This window comes from Narcine bancroftii, chromosome 14, assembly GCF_036971445.1.
Source record: "Narcine bancroftii isolate sNarBan1 chromosome 14, sNarBan1.hap1, whole genome shotgun sequence".
NCBI lineage: Eukaryota > Metazoa > Chordata > Chondrichthyes > Torpediniformes > Narcinidae > Narcine > Narcine bancroftii.
In genome coordinates, this window is record NC_091482.1 from 45,175,266 (window position 1) to 45,190,591 (window position 15,326).

At 39.0% G+C, this 15,326-nt stretch overlaps 1 protein-coding gene and 1 long non-coding RNA gene across 17 annotated transcripts in view; one reads left to right on the top strand and one right to left on the bottom strand.

The window, feature by feature from the left end:
• tcf12 (transcription factor 12) overlaps positions 1 to 15,326 on the top strand; it is a 354,049-nt gene that overhangs the window by 192,765 nt on the left and 145,958 nt on the right. The gene's annotated exons all lie outside the window — the stretch shown is intronic.
• LOC138749479 (uncharacterized) overlaps positions 1 to 15,326 on the bottom strand; it is a 51,603-nt gene that overhangs the window by 15,752 nt on the left and 20,525 nt on the right. For both annotated transcript variants that reach the window (XR_011348682.1, XR_011348681.1), the window contains exon 2: positions 6,005 to 6,090. This is a non-coding gene — a long non-coding RNA (uncharacterized lncRNA). The remainder of the gene's footprint in view (positions 1 to 6,004; positions 6,091 to 15,326) is intronic.

Consider the following 15,326-nt stretch of genomic DNA (forward strand, 5'->3'; position numbering starts at 1 on the left):
AAAACCCACGCAGACACAGGGAGAACGTACAAACTCCTTACAGACAGCATGGGATTTGAACCCCGGTTCCGGTCGCCGGCGCTGTAATAGCAATGAGCCCCTTACGCTAACTGTGCTGCCCATGTATGCCCTCTGGCAATAAATTTGAACTTTAAATATTGCTGTCTGTCCTCAATAACTTGTGGTTCTCTAATTGTGATGTGCTTTCCCTCTGAGCTTTTTTATAGCATCTAAGGATTTGGTATTTCCTTCTTTTACTGAGAACTTGTTTGGAATGTAGTTTAGAACTAGTTTATACCCTTTAACACACAAAGCCCTAACAGGAAAAATGTTTCACTTGTTGCCAGTGGAAGAGTTAAATATAGTTTTGGATCAAAGGAAAATTATTAAAAATATGACCAGAATGATAAAATTTCAGATTTCAGTAAAGGAAGACTAAGAAATTGACAGGGAAAGGGAAAGTGAAATACAAGAATAAAGTGGCCAGACACCTAAAAATTTCAGTGAAAATTTTTATAGCTCAGTAGAAAGGGAAGGTCAATAAAAGTTAAGATTGGTCCGATGCATAGTGGAGAATAGAAATGGCAGAAAATAAATATATTTGAAATTTTGTACCTACCGGAGCAGTGGGGGAGGACAATTCTCTTGATATGGGTCTCACCCAAAACATGGGCAAACTACCCACCCCCACTCCACTCGCCACCAAAAATGTGATTTTTGAGCTGTTCAGTTTCTCCAGCAGTTTGGGTTTTTTTTGCACTAAGTATTCGATGTTATTCTTTGGAGGAGTTATGGTGAAAAATAGGTTTGGGGTGAATGAGAAGATGAAAGTAATTGGGCTTAGTTCAGATGGGGCAGAATGCCGATAAATTCATCAGGCCTGCTGGTCTGGACCACAGTATTTTGGAAGAGGTAGCGTTGAAAAGAATGGACGCATGGTGACAAATTCTAGAATGCATTCACACAGATTGAAAGAGAGTGATGCAACCCTGTTGCTTGCATAAAGGGAAGGGAAGGGGGAAACTAGCAACGATAAACGAGTCAGAGCACATTTCTGATTATCCGGAAACCATTTTACCAAAATTCTCAGTTATCCACAAAAACTTTCGGCGGCGACATGACGTCATATGTTGGAAAAATTTTTGATTAAAAAAAAAAATCTGTCAAACTCAAGTGGGACTCTGACACGCTGTTATCACCATTTTGAATGTTCCTGCATTTATCTTATTTTTGTAAGCAGAAAATTTCATGCTTGAAGAACCTTCCCTTGTTATTTGCTACTGGGCTGGGATAGGAGTGGGGATGTGTTCAACAACGGCAATGGGGAGGTGTTGGAGATCGGAGCAGAGACCTCAGGCCCCCGGGCAGGTCTGGCGATGGTGGTGGGGAGGTGTTGGGATCCGCGATGGGCGATATGAGTATTCTGCTGCTTAAACTGGACTGTTTAAAGCCATTTCTCAGATATCCGGAAAATGCAGTTAATTGATACACGTCCAGACCCAAGCATCTCGGATAATCGGAAACGTACTGTAGTTGCAGGACAAATTCTGGAATTTTATTATAAAAGGTATAGCGGGACATTTGGAAAATAATGATGGGATTGGACAGAGTCAACACTAATTTGTGGAAAGGAGATGGTGTTTGACATAGCTTTTTTAAAAAATATTTTCCTTGCCTCTCCCATGCCCTTATGTTTTTTTGGATGTCTTTCATTAAAGTCAGAAGTTATTTTAAATATTGTTACAAGATCAAACCAGCAATCACAAAGAAGGCATGTCACAAAAAATTCACCTTCAAACTTTAATTCAAAATCCCCCCCCTTTTATAACAATTCCCACTAGTGACTATACAACTTTCTATAATGGTGTAAAACTAATAAATTCCCCAGCCTAAATATAACATATGTAATTAAAGTCTAAGTTATATTTCCAACCAGCCCACAGAAAAACTTAGACTCAAAACACACAAGACTCACAAAACTTCGATCTCAACTGAAACAAAGATCATAAACAAAATTCAGTTTGTTTGGTAAACTGAAGCCAAAAGACCTTTGTGAGTGAGAGAGAGAGAGAGAGCACAAAATTTGAAGTAGTCTTCTTGTGTTGCTTGCAGAGAGAGGAACCACTGGCTTGGTCCAGATCGTTCTGGCTGCCTTCAGAATGTTCGTCCCTTTTTGAAATCCCAACATTCTAAACTGTCCTCCAGACCATAACTCATGCTCTGGGCCTCCTTCCACTCCACAGCACCCCCAGTGGTGGTTTATCATCCAAGTCCATAAATCTTTAGATCATTTTCTGCACATGCTCAGTCCGTCTCCCACTCTCTCAGCAGTCCACTTTCACCTTGGCTCTCTAAGGGAAACTGTCACTTTTTAACATAAAACCACACAACACAGAACTCTGTAACAGTATGCACAAAGAATTTAGCATCTTCTGTATCCTCAGCCTCTTTTGCTAAAAATGATAAATGTAATTGAAATCTTCTCATTCATGAACGTGCTCTTTTCCTTGATGTTGCCACATTTCCAGCTACTTCTGCCCAATTAGATTCTGAAGTTGACATTTTTTATACTTATAAACGTTCAAATTGTTTGCAATTTTGTTTGCCTACATAAATGTTTACAGTTCAGAAGTAATTCAACAGTGTGGAATTGATATTGGAAGTTGGTTGCTGTACACATACAATTATTTGCTTGTGCGGAATTGTTTCCGGATTTTTGAAATGAGTGGAGCTATTTTTAGCGAGATATACAAATTTCTTTCTTTGGCTTGGCTTCGCGGACGAAGATTAATGGAGGGGTAATGTCCACGTCAGCTGCAGGCTCATTTGTGGCTGACAAGTCCGATGTGGGACAGGCTGACACGGTTGCAGCGGTTGCAAGGGAAAATTGGTTGGTTGGGGTTGGGGTTGGGGTTGGGTGTTGGGTATTTCCTCCTTTGTCTTTTGTCAGTGAGGTGGGCTCTGTGGTCTTCTTCAAAGGAGGTTGCTGCCCGCCGAACTGTGAGGCGCCAAGATGCACGGTTTGAGGCGATATCAGCCCACTGGCTGTGGTCAATGTGGCAGGCACCAAAGGACGACCCACCTGATGCGCTCTCCAGGGTGACGTGCGCCAGCGTACAGATGAACAGACTACAGAAACTCCATGAGGCGCTCTGTCATCCAGGGGTCACTAGGTTTGCCCACTTTGTGAAGGCGCGCAACCTACCCTACACAGTCAAGGAGATTCACTCCATGACCCGAGCCTGTTCGGTGTGCGCTGAATGCAAGCCCCACTTCTTCCGTCCGGGGAACTCCCACGTTATCAAAGCCACCTGCCCCTTCGAGCGTCTTAGCGTAGACTTTAAGGGGCCCCAACCGTCGACCAACCGTAATAACTACATCCTTACTGCCATCGACGAGTACTCCCGCTTCCCGTTCGCTGTGCCCTGCCCAGATACCACCGCCACCTCAGTGATACAGGCCCTTCACAGTATCTTCGCCATTTTCGGGTACCCCAATTCCATCCACAGTGATAGGGGGTCCTCATTCATGAGCGCAGATCTGCAACAGTACCTTCTGGAGTGTGGTATCACTTCAAGCAGGACCACTAGCTATAACCCACGCGGTAACGGCCAGGTCGAGAGGGAGAATGCCACCATCTGGAGAGTGGTTACACTGGCTCTCCGGACTAAAGGTCTCCCCACCTCTCACTGGCAGGAGGTTCTCACTAGTGCCTTACACTCCATCCGCTCCCTCCTATGTACCGCAACAAATGCCACCCCCCCATGAAAGGATATTCCTTTTCCCAAGGAAATCCGAATCAGGAACCACTGTACCGCATGGCTCACCGTCCCTGGCCCCGTCCTTTTGTGACGCCACGTCCGGCACTCAAAGAATGACCCCTTGGTCGACCGAGTGACTCTACTCCACGAGAACCCGCATTACGCCTACATTGAGTTCCCAGACGGGCGGGAGGACACTGTTTCGGTGCGGGACCTAGCTCAGGACGCAGTAGGCCCAGCAACCCCCCTAACCCAACCTTCTCCAACTCCTTATTCCCTAAGCCCCGTGCCAGAACAGAAGGACCAACAGCACCCCAACGACCCGGGCCACCCTGCCGGCAATACGGCTGGGGAATTGAGCGAAGGAGTGGTCGCACCTGACGAGCCTGCTGACGACACCACTCCAGTGACCCCAATCCCGGCACCACGGCGGTCACGCCGGATGGTCAGACCCCCTGACCGCTACAGTCCTTAACCTACCCCTTCCATTCATTCTCTCCCTCATTTTTTTCCTCCCCTTCTCCCTCTTCAACCCTTCCACCCCAGGGTCAGTTTTCCAAGAAGGGGTGAATGTGATAGTACAGACCTATCACCAATGTATATAGTTACAGTATCTAAAGTGTAATGACTGTGCTTACAGCGATTGGCTGAGAGCTTAGCCACGCCTACTGTCTGGGCCTTAAAGGGTTGTGTCCCTAGCCAGGTCGGATCATTCCGGACTGGTTGGCCACCTGTGAAGAGCTCCTGTCTTTTGCTAATAAAAGCCTTGGTTTGGATCAACTAGTCTTTGGTTCTTTTGACGAGCTCTACAATTTTGACATTAAATAACATTTATGATTTTATGTGGTCATATTAATGTTTTGAAATGTAAAACTTACCCATGCTTGAGCATCCTGTTCATTTTTGCAGACTTTATCGTATCTGTCTTTGTCACGAAGCCAACTATTTAGTTAAACACTTATTCCATTGAATCTCTCTTGAATAAGATTAATTTTTCTGTTTACTCCTTCTGCAAATATGCACCAGATGTTATTGTTAAAGCTATTTTAATACTATAGAGACCCTTCATTGTCACTGTATGTCCATGGATTCGCCCTGTAGCCTCTACATCCGCACAGACTTCATTCCAAACCTTCGCCAATCTGAGTTCCATATCTAAACTTCCGACACGATCGAGAAGCCTTCAGTGGACAAGGCCCCCCTGGGAGCCCCTTCCATCCTCGACACCCTCTTGCATCTGATTCCGATACCTGGTACCCCTTCAGCTAGTCTCCAGCATTCCGCAGCCCGGTGTGACCACAAGGCGCCAGCAGTCAACGACACTTGGTATTTCTTTCATGTTATTGCGGCCCTATCGCAGAAGTCATTGGGAGAGTGTTTCATATTTCAATATCTTTCTTCTAATTTGGAAGCCTAGTTTACAGAAAATTATAATGCACAAAAATCCATCAGTATTTAATTGTTTATACTGCAGTGGTTGGAAAACGCCCACTCATGCCCTGTCAAATATAAAAATCCTACCATTTAAACATGGATACAGGGCTGATAAGATTCCCTAATATTTAATCTCAGCCTTACTTTTGAGATTCTACACCAGTTTGCTACCGAATAATTTTGAAAGGATTTGTAGGGCAGCTGATTGAAAGCAAAGGGGAAGAAAAAAATAGTTAATGGGACCCAAAACGTTGACTGACCATTTCTACCCATGGGCACTCTTATGGATATCATGAACATCTCACTGCAGCAGACCATCATCTCCACAGGATTCAAGATAGCCATAATTTTCCCAGTGCCAAAGAAGGTGACAGTAACCAGCCTCAATGACTACTGCACAGTGGTGAGGGCCTCCACCATTATGAAATGCTTTGAGCATCTGGTAATGGATCCATCAAAGCACACCTCACAGAGACACTGGACACATTTCAATTTGGCTACAGACGGTTACACCAATGTTGCTATAGCCTATTCCTCCACTCCTTCTTGATGCACCTGAAGATCGACACGTCATGTGCCAGAATGCTGTTCATTGACCAATTTGGCATTTAATATGATAATTCCCTAGAGGCTTATGGAGTAGCTGTCCTAACTAGGACTCAACACCCCTCTCTGTAACAGGATTCTAAACTTCCTAATGGAAAGACCACTGTCTATCTGGGTCAGCGGCAGAACATCATGCACTGTCCCACTGAGCACTGGTGCACTCAGGGCTATATGCTCAGCCTGCTCCTGTTCATGCTACTCACCCACAGATCCAGCTCCAACAGTGTCATCAAGTTTTCAGATTTCACAACAGTAGTTGGCCTCATCAGCAACAACCTCATGAGTCGCACTACAGAGAAGAGACAGAAAATCTTGTGAAATGGTGCGAGTATAACAACCTGAGTCTCAATGGGGACAAGACAAAGGAGATGATCATGGATTTCAGGAGGACCAGGGACAACCACCCTCCACTACACATTAAGAGCTCAGTAGTGGAGAGTAGAAAGCATGAAGTTCCTCAGAGTCCACTTAAAAAGTGAACTATCCTGGACACAAGATCTCATCACTTGTCAGGAATGTGAAACAGCAACTGCAATACCTGAGAAGACTTGGGTAAGCAAGGATATCAACCACCATCCGTCAATTTTCTACAGGATCTCTATGGCTGCCTACATCACAATGTGGTATGGTTGTTGTAGAACATTGGATCAGAGGTCAATCCACAGGACCATAAGAGTGGCAGTGAGGATCACACCTCCACATTGACGTAATCTACCAGGATTGTTGCCTGAAGAGGGCTCACAAATTTGTTGAGGAGTTTTTCCACCCTGCACATAGCATCTTTCAGCTGTTCCTTTCAGGAAAGGGATACAGGAGTATCAGAACCAGAAACACCAGGCTTGAGTTACAGTTTCTTCCCAGGGACAGTGAGAATGCTGAATAAACTATCCAAGACTTTACTATTTATCTAACAATATTTATTTATTTTAATAAATGTACTGCATATGTATAATTTTTCTGTATGTTTTTCAAGTGCACTTTTTTTGAGTTATGCCCCTGTACCATCAGATTATGATAAACTTGAACTTGCCTAACCTGCTGAGTTTCTGAAGATTTCAGCATTTCAAGTTCCCCTTTCTAATTATTCCCATTTAATTTTTCGTGTTTTGCTTTTTTAAATTTTGTTTTTAAGAACATATTATTTTAAATTTTTGATCATTTCTATTCCAAATACTTTCAGATACAGACAGACCCAAGTTCTGCCTTAAACATTGATGTCTTGCCTTCCCACATTGGTACTGAATCAAAAAGCCTTAACGTATCAAATGATGTTACTTTTGATGAAGTGTTTCACAAGTGTTAATGGAGAGATTACCGTGTCATTTTTCAGAACAGATCTCAAATGGCCTCCTGTTGTGTAGTGGCAGCCTTGTGTTTTTTTACAAACAATAGTGTACGTGGACTTTTACCCCCTCCATAAATCTTCGTCCGCGAAGCCAAGCCAAAGAAGAAAAAGTGTACATTTCAAGCAAACAAAGATATGTGAAGGAAATAGTGTCAGACAGCATTCATAGACAAAAATGGTCAGACAATGGTTTTGGTTGGAACCCTTCATCGTGCATTTCATTTGCTCAGGATTCCAACATCTGCAGGTTTTATATTTCCTATTTGTGTCAATTGATACCTAGAAGGGTTTCAAGTCTAACTAGCTGCAACCTCTATCCACAACACATGAAGTAATTTGCACTTCTGTAACCAACTTACATTGAAAATTATTGGGAGAACTTGCACAAGGTCTGATTTTTGTAAATCAGGTCTTCCATAGCTCCTGTCAGTCATTTTAAAAAATCCTTCCATTTTTATAGCTGTCAAAGCTGTGTGTGGTGTTTTTCTGGCAGGTAAGCTTTCAGAATTGTTCAGGAGAGAGACTTCTTTGTATCCTCCATTTCAGCCATACCATTGGAATCCTGGCTGTTTTGGGCAGCCCCTTCACACTGCCAATCCTCCTAGGAAGTGGGTAAACTTACTGGGCATGCAGTATCTGGTAAGCCATTCACACTGGACCATGTTTACCTGGTTCATCTGGATCTCTTGGATCAGAGGGGTCCACCTCCAGCAGTGGTGCCACGAGTGATGTATTACATATTCGCAGGGCACATATGTACTCAGTGTATAAAAGACCTGGGAAAATCTATCACAGGGGCTTCAGACTGTTCATTCTTAGGACAAACCCACAGACCAGCTTGTCATTATTCTCAACCATTTACATAGCATTACATTGTATTAGGTATTAGAAATTGTATTTTACAGGGCGACTGGGGAAGCTGTCAGCGCTTACCTGTGCTTTAAATCACCTTGATTACTTATAATGCTACCAGACTGACGCACGCCCACAGGCACTAATGGTACCTGGTAGAGCAAGTTGAACATTCACACTGCCAGAATGATTAATGAGTTAACTTGGCTGGGCTCTGATTCTACCTCCCATCAAGAGTCAAAGCACAGTTGAGTTTTACTGGCCCTGCCTCGTTGGGACCTTTCACTCTGCCAGATGACCTGTTATGGACCTTCTAAATTGGCCAGTTCAACCCACTTTATTTGGTGGTGTAAAGGGGGCTAATGTATGCACTGTAGTGGTATTGAATGTGGTGATTGAGGGCGGGGGGATATAATTGAATCTTATTAGTAGCTCTGGTGTATTTTGGCTGATTATGTAGTTTTGATGCACCAATTCTGAAACTTACAACACATGTTGCTTCCACCTGTCATAGAGAAAACAGAACTTCTACGGTCAGGATGGTATAGACATCATACTTTTGGAACAGCAGCATTTGTGTGGCATTTGTATTTTCTCAATTTATGCAAGTTAGACCTGTGTCTTTCTAAATATTTCTAAAAAGTTTGAACAGTATTTGAATTAGCTTCTGAAAGAGCATAATGAGTGCATAACCAATTAGCTAATAGCATTTGATATTGTTTATTTTTATCTGACCTTTACAGAAGCACCACATTTTAGCAGGTGGTCATTTAAACTAACATGAGTGTCAATTTAATTTGGATTTAATTTAATGAGATACTGTAGGATTACAGGCACTTCCGGCCCATGAGCCATTGCCTCCCATATGACCACAACCTACTAACCCAATATGGGTGGAAACTGGAGGAAACACATATAGACACTGGGAAAACATGCAAACTCCTTACAGACAGCACTAGATTTGAAGCCGGGTTGCTGGCACTGAAATAGTGTTGCGCTAACCGCTACACTAACCATGCCGCTCAAAGCTTGTGGGTTATGTTGAAGGAATGGTGTCGCAATCATGGGACTATCCCTGGTTTTACACCAGTGTGACTAACTTTAGAGAAGTATATCAGCTTGATAAATTACATTATATTTTTTAAAGCTATTTTTCACGTCTGAGTTTATTATTTCAAATAGGGTATCCAAGACCAGATAGCAAAAATAAGGTATTAATTAGGAAATTATTGCTTTGATTTTTTTTTCATCCATAACAAATCTGTGCAGCAAAGTTCATGCTGGGATACTTACATTTGAAATAAAGCAATTGCATTACTCCTTAGTGACACCTTGTGTGACACATTAACCAATATACACTTGAAAAGACAACAGTTTTTAATGAAGTCAATAATACATTGTTGCATTTTTTTTATTAACATTGCCAAATTCGGTTGTTTGGACCAAATCTACTTTCTCCAATGGTGTGCTTATTTTATATTGCAAAGATTTTTTCAATGATTGGCTGAAGGCAAAGGAGACCATTTCACTTGAGAAAGTGATAGTGAGCCATGGTGAAATGCTGAAATTCCTATGGTGTGGCTATTCCCACATTTCAAGGTAAACAGTAAAATCTGGGGTCTAAAGTAGTTTTAAAAAAAAGTGCTGGAGAAACTCAGCAGGTCACATAGCATCCATAGAAATTAAAAGGCAGTCAATGTTTTGTTCTTCAGGACTTCTGAATACAAAGGTTGGGGTGGAAGATGATGTTGAGGAGCATGGGCAAACAAGGAAGAGGTAACTGGTGGGATGGTAGAAGCTGAGCTGTGATCGGGGATAGGACAGAGGCTTAATAAAAATAGTTCTCTGATAGAAGAAGGAAGAGAAGCTGGAGTAAGAGAGAGAGAGAGTGGGATGAGGGAAAGGGTTGATTTTTTAAATTTTATTTTTTATTTTTCACACTATAGATCACATTATTCAAGATATACACATTTCTCCTTTCAAATATATACAGTGTCGTTTTCTCCCCCCCCCTCCTCCCCTCCCCCCCCAGCTCCCCCTCCATCCATTCAAAACTCTGAGTCCAAGATACATCAAACCCATCAAACAATGTTGTCACTCAACATTAACGAACAAAAACTTCCACTGAGTCAATTCTTTCCATTCTCTTTTCCTTTTGTCATTTTAGGTGATAGATGTCCCAGTAGGTTTTCTCTATTATATTCCATGTACGGCTCCCATATTTGTTCAAATAATGTTATATTATTTCTTAAACTATATGTTATTTTTTCTAATGGAATACATTTATTCATTTCTATATACCATTGCTGTATTTTCAAATTATCTTCTAATTTCCAGTTGGACATAATACATTTTTTTGCTACAGCTAGGGCTATCTTAACAAATCTTTTTTGTACACCCTCCAAATCAAGTCCAAATTCTTTATTTTTTATGTTACTTAGGAGGAAGATCTCTGGGTTTTTTGGTATATTGCTTTCTGTAATTTTATGTAATATCTGGTTTAGATCTTCCCAAAATTTTTTCACCTTTTCACAAGTCCAGATTGCATGAATTGTTGTTCCTATTTCTTTTTTACAACGAAAACATCTGTCAGATACTGTTGGATCCCATTTATTTAACTTTTGAGGAGTGATATATAACCTATGTATCCAATTATATTGTATCATACGTAATCTCGTATTTATTGTATTTCTCATAGTTCCTAAACATAACCTCTCCCATGTTTCCTTTTTTATCTTTATGTTTATATCTTGTTCCCACTTTTGTTTAGTTTTATCATTTATTTCCTCATTCTCCTTTTCTTGTAATTTGATATACATGTTTGTTATAAATTTTTTAATTATCATTGTGTCTGTAATCAGATATTCAAAATTGTTCCTTCTGATAACTTCAGACTACTTCCCAATTTATCCTTTAAATAGGATTTCAATTGGTAATATGCCAGCACTGTATCTTGAGTTATATTATATTTATCCTTCATTTGTTCAAAGGATAATAATTTATTCCCCGAAAAACAATTTTCTATTCTTTTAATCCCTTTTTTCTCCCATTCTCTAAAAGACAGGTTATCTACCGTAAAAGGGATTAGCTGATTTTGCGTCAGTATTAATTTTGATAATTGGTAGTTTGTTTTATTTCTTTCTACATGAATCTTCTTCCAAATATTAAGCAAATGGTGCAATACTGGAGAATTCCTATGTTTTACAAATTTTTCATCCCATTTATATAATATATGTTCAGGTATCTTCTCCCCTATTTTGTCTAGCTCTAATCTAGTCCAATCTGGCTTTTCTTTTGTTTGGTAAAAATCTGATAGATATCTTAATTGTGCGGCTCTATAATAATTTTTAAAATTTGGCAGTTGTAAGCCTCCATGTCTATACCACTCTGTTAATTTATCTAGTGCTTTCCATAAAAATTTCCTTATTATTTTCTTTAACTCCTTAAAGAATTTTTCTGTCAAGTGTATTGGCAGTGCCTGAAATAGGTATTGTATTCTTGGAAAAATGTTCATTTTAATACAGTTTATCCTTCCTATTAGTGTTAATGGTAAGTCTTTCCAATGCTCTAAATCTTCCTGTATTTTTTTCATTAGTGGATACTAATTAAGTTTATATAGATGGCTGAGGTTTTTATTTATTTGTATACCTAGGTATCTTATTGTTTGCATTTGCCACCTGAATGGTGATTCTTTCTTGAATTTTGAGAAATCCGCATTATTCATTGGCATTGCTTCACTTTTATTTGCATTAATCTTGTATCCCGACACTTCTCCATACTCCTTCAATTTCTTATGTAATTCTTTTATTGATGTTTCTGGTTCCGTTAGGTATACTATAACATCATCTGCAAATAAACTGATTTTGTATTCCTTGCCTTTTATTTTTATCCCTTTTATTTTATTTTCTGTTCTTATCAGTTCTGCAAGTGGTTCTATGGCTAACGCGAACAATAAGGGCGATAGTGGGCATCCCTGTCTTGTTGATCTGCTTAAGTTAAAATGTTTTGATACATATCCATTTACTGTCGCTCTTGCCAATGGCCCCTTATATAATGCTTTAATCCAATTAATATATTTCTCTGGTAAACTAAATTTTTGTATCACCTTGAATAAATAATTCCATTCTACTCTGTCGAAGGCCTTCTCTGCGTCCAAAGCAACCGCTACTGTTGGAGTTTTATTTCCTTCTACTGCATGAATTAAGTTAATAAACTTATAAATATTATTTGTTGTTCATCTTTTTTTTATGAATCCAGTTTGGTCTAGACTTACTATTTTTGGTACATAATCAGCTAATCTGTTTGCTAATAATTTAGCTATTGTAATCTGTGTTAAGTAGAGATATTGGTCGATATGATGCTGGTGCAAGTGGATCTTTCCCTGCCTTTGGTATTACTGTAATTATTGCTGTTTTGCACGAATCTGGTAAGCTTTGTGTTTTATCAATCTGGTTGATTACTTCCAGGAGGGGAGGAATTAATAAATCTTTAAATGTTTTATAGAATTCTATTGGGAGACCATCCTCTTCTGGTGTTTTATTATTCGGCAGATTTTTTATTGTCTCTTGTATTTCTACTATTTCAAATGGTTCTATTAATTTATTTTGTTCCTCTGTTTGTAATTTCGGTAGTTCAATTTTAGTTAAGAATTCATCTATTTTGCCTTCTTTCCCTTCGTTTTCAGTTTGGTATAATTGTTCGTAGAATTCTCTGAAATTTTCATTAATTTCCGTTGGATTATATGTGATCTGTTTGTCTTTTTTCCTTGATGCCAATACCATTCTTTTAGTTTGTTCTGTCTTAAGCTGCCACGCTAGAATTTTGTGCGTTTTTTCTCCTAGTTCGTAATATTTCTGCTTTGTCTTCATTATATTTTTCTCCACCTTATATGTTTGAAATGTTTCATATTTTTCTTTTATCTACCAATTCCCTTCTTTTAGTAGTGTCTTCCTTCCTTGCTAATTCTTTCTCTATATCTGCTATTTCCTTTTCCAACTGTTCTGTTTCCTGATTGTAATCCTTCTTCATCTTAGTTACGTAACTTATTATTTGCCCTCTGATGAACGCTTTCATTGCGTCCCATAATATAAACTTATCCTTCACTGATTCCGTATTTATTTCAAAATACATTTTAATTTGTCTTTCTATGAATTCTCTAAAATCCTGTCTTTTAAGTAGCATGGGGTTTAATCTCCATCTATACATTTTTGGAGGGATATCCTCTAACTCTATTGTCAATATCAAGGGTGAATGGTCCGATAATATTCTAGCTTTATATTCTGTTTTCCTAACTCTATCTTGTATACAAGCTGATAACAGGAATAAATCTATTCTTGAATATGTTTTATGTCTATCCGAATAATATGAATATTCCTTTTCCTTTGGGTGTTGTTTCCTCCATATATCCAAAAGTTGCATTTCTTGCATCGATTTAATTATAAATTTGGTTACTTTATTCTTTCTGTTAATTTTTTTCCCGGTTTTATCTATGTTTGAATCCAAATTGAGATTGAAATCCCCTCCTATTAATATATTCCCTTGCGTATCTGCTATCTTCAGAAAAATATCCTGCATAAATTTTTGATCTTCTTCATTAGGCGAATATATATTAAGTAAATTCCAAAACTCCAAATATATCTGACATTTTATCATTACATATCTTCCTGCAGGATCTATTATTTCCTCTTCTATTTTAATTGGTACATTTTTACTGATTAATATAGCCACTCCTCTAGCTTTTGAGTTATATGACGCTGCCGTTACATGTCCTATCCAATCTCTCTTTAATTTCTTGTGCTCCACTTCAGTTAAGTGTGTTTCTTGCACAAATGCAATATCAATTTTTTCTTTTTTCAGTAAATTTAGCAGTTTCTTCCTTTTGATTTGGTTATGTATTCCATTAATATTTAAAGTCATATAGTTTAATGTAGCCATTTTATACTTTGTTTATCTTTCCCTTCCGTTTCCTCATCATCACCTTTCCTTCTCATCCATTTCTGCTTTCTTTCTTTGAACAGTTTATAAGACAACATTTTTAACACATCAAACATTCCCCTTATTCTCCTACCTAATATTTCTTTAACCCCATTGTCCCCTCCCCTTCCTGAATTGCCCATTATCCCTTGTCGGGCAACCACATCTCCCCTCTCCATTTGGATTTGCGAATTCACTCGCAAGCGTCAACTGATTTTGCAGTGACCGTAATTTCTCCCTACCCAGCCCCCCCCAGAAAAGATTTCAATTTTTATATACAACAAAGGTCACTCTCTAAATTCCCTCTTTACTCCTCTCTTCCCCTTTTTTTCCCTCATTAATTTTTCTCTATACACTATATATTTTCTTTTAAATACACATACACTTATTTAATATATGTATTATATATGTATATGGTCCTATACACACGTCTTTTTAGTTCGCAGTCTTTTGTACTCTCGTTACATGTCTTCATCTCTCAGTCTATTTTGTAATTGTTCTGCAAATTTTCGTGCTTCCTCTGGATCCGAGAATAGTCTGTTTTGCTGTCCTGGAATAAATATTTTCAATACCACTGGATGCTTTAGTATAAATTTATACCCTTTCTTCCATAAAATCGCCTTTGCTGTATTGAACTCTTTTCTCTTCTTTAGGAGTTCAAAACTTATATCTGGATAAATGAAGATTTTTTGCCCTTTATACTCCAGTGGCTTGTTGCCCTCTCTTACTTTTTCCATTGTCTTCTCCAGTACCTTTTCTCTTGTAGTATATCTTAGGAATTTTACTACAATAGATCTTGGTTTTTGTTGTGGTTGTGGTTTAGAGGCCAATACTCTATGTGCCCTTTCTATTTCCATTTCTTGCTGTAGTTCTGGACATCCTAGGATCCTGGGGATCCAATCTTTTATAAACTCTCTCATATTCTTGCCTTCTTCATCTTCCTTAAGGCCCACTATCTTTATGTTATTTCTTCTGTTATAATTTTCTATTATATCTATTTTCTGAGTTAACAGTTCTTGTGTCTCTTTAACTTTTTTATTAGATTCCTCTAATTTCTTTTTTAAGTCCTCTACCTCCATTTCTACTGCTGCTTCTTGTTCTTCCACCTTGTCCATTCTTTTTTTATTTCTGATAAGGTCATATCTATTTTATTCACTTTCTCTTCTGTACTGTTTATTCTTCTTCTTAAATCACTAAATTCTTGTGCTTGCCATTCTTTAAATGAATACATGTATTCTTTAAAAAGAGAAAATATATCCATTGTCTTGCCTTTCCCTTCTTCTTCCATTTCACTGTACTCTTCCTCTTCTTCTTCTTCTTCCTCTGGGTTGGCCATCTGTTGTTTCTTTGTTGTC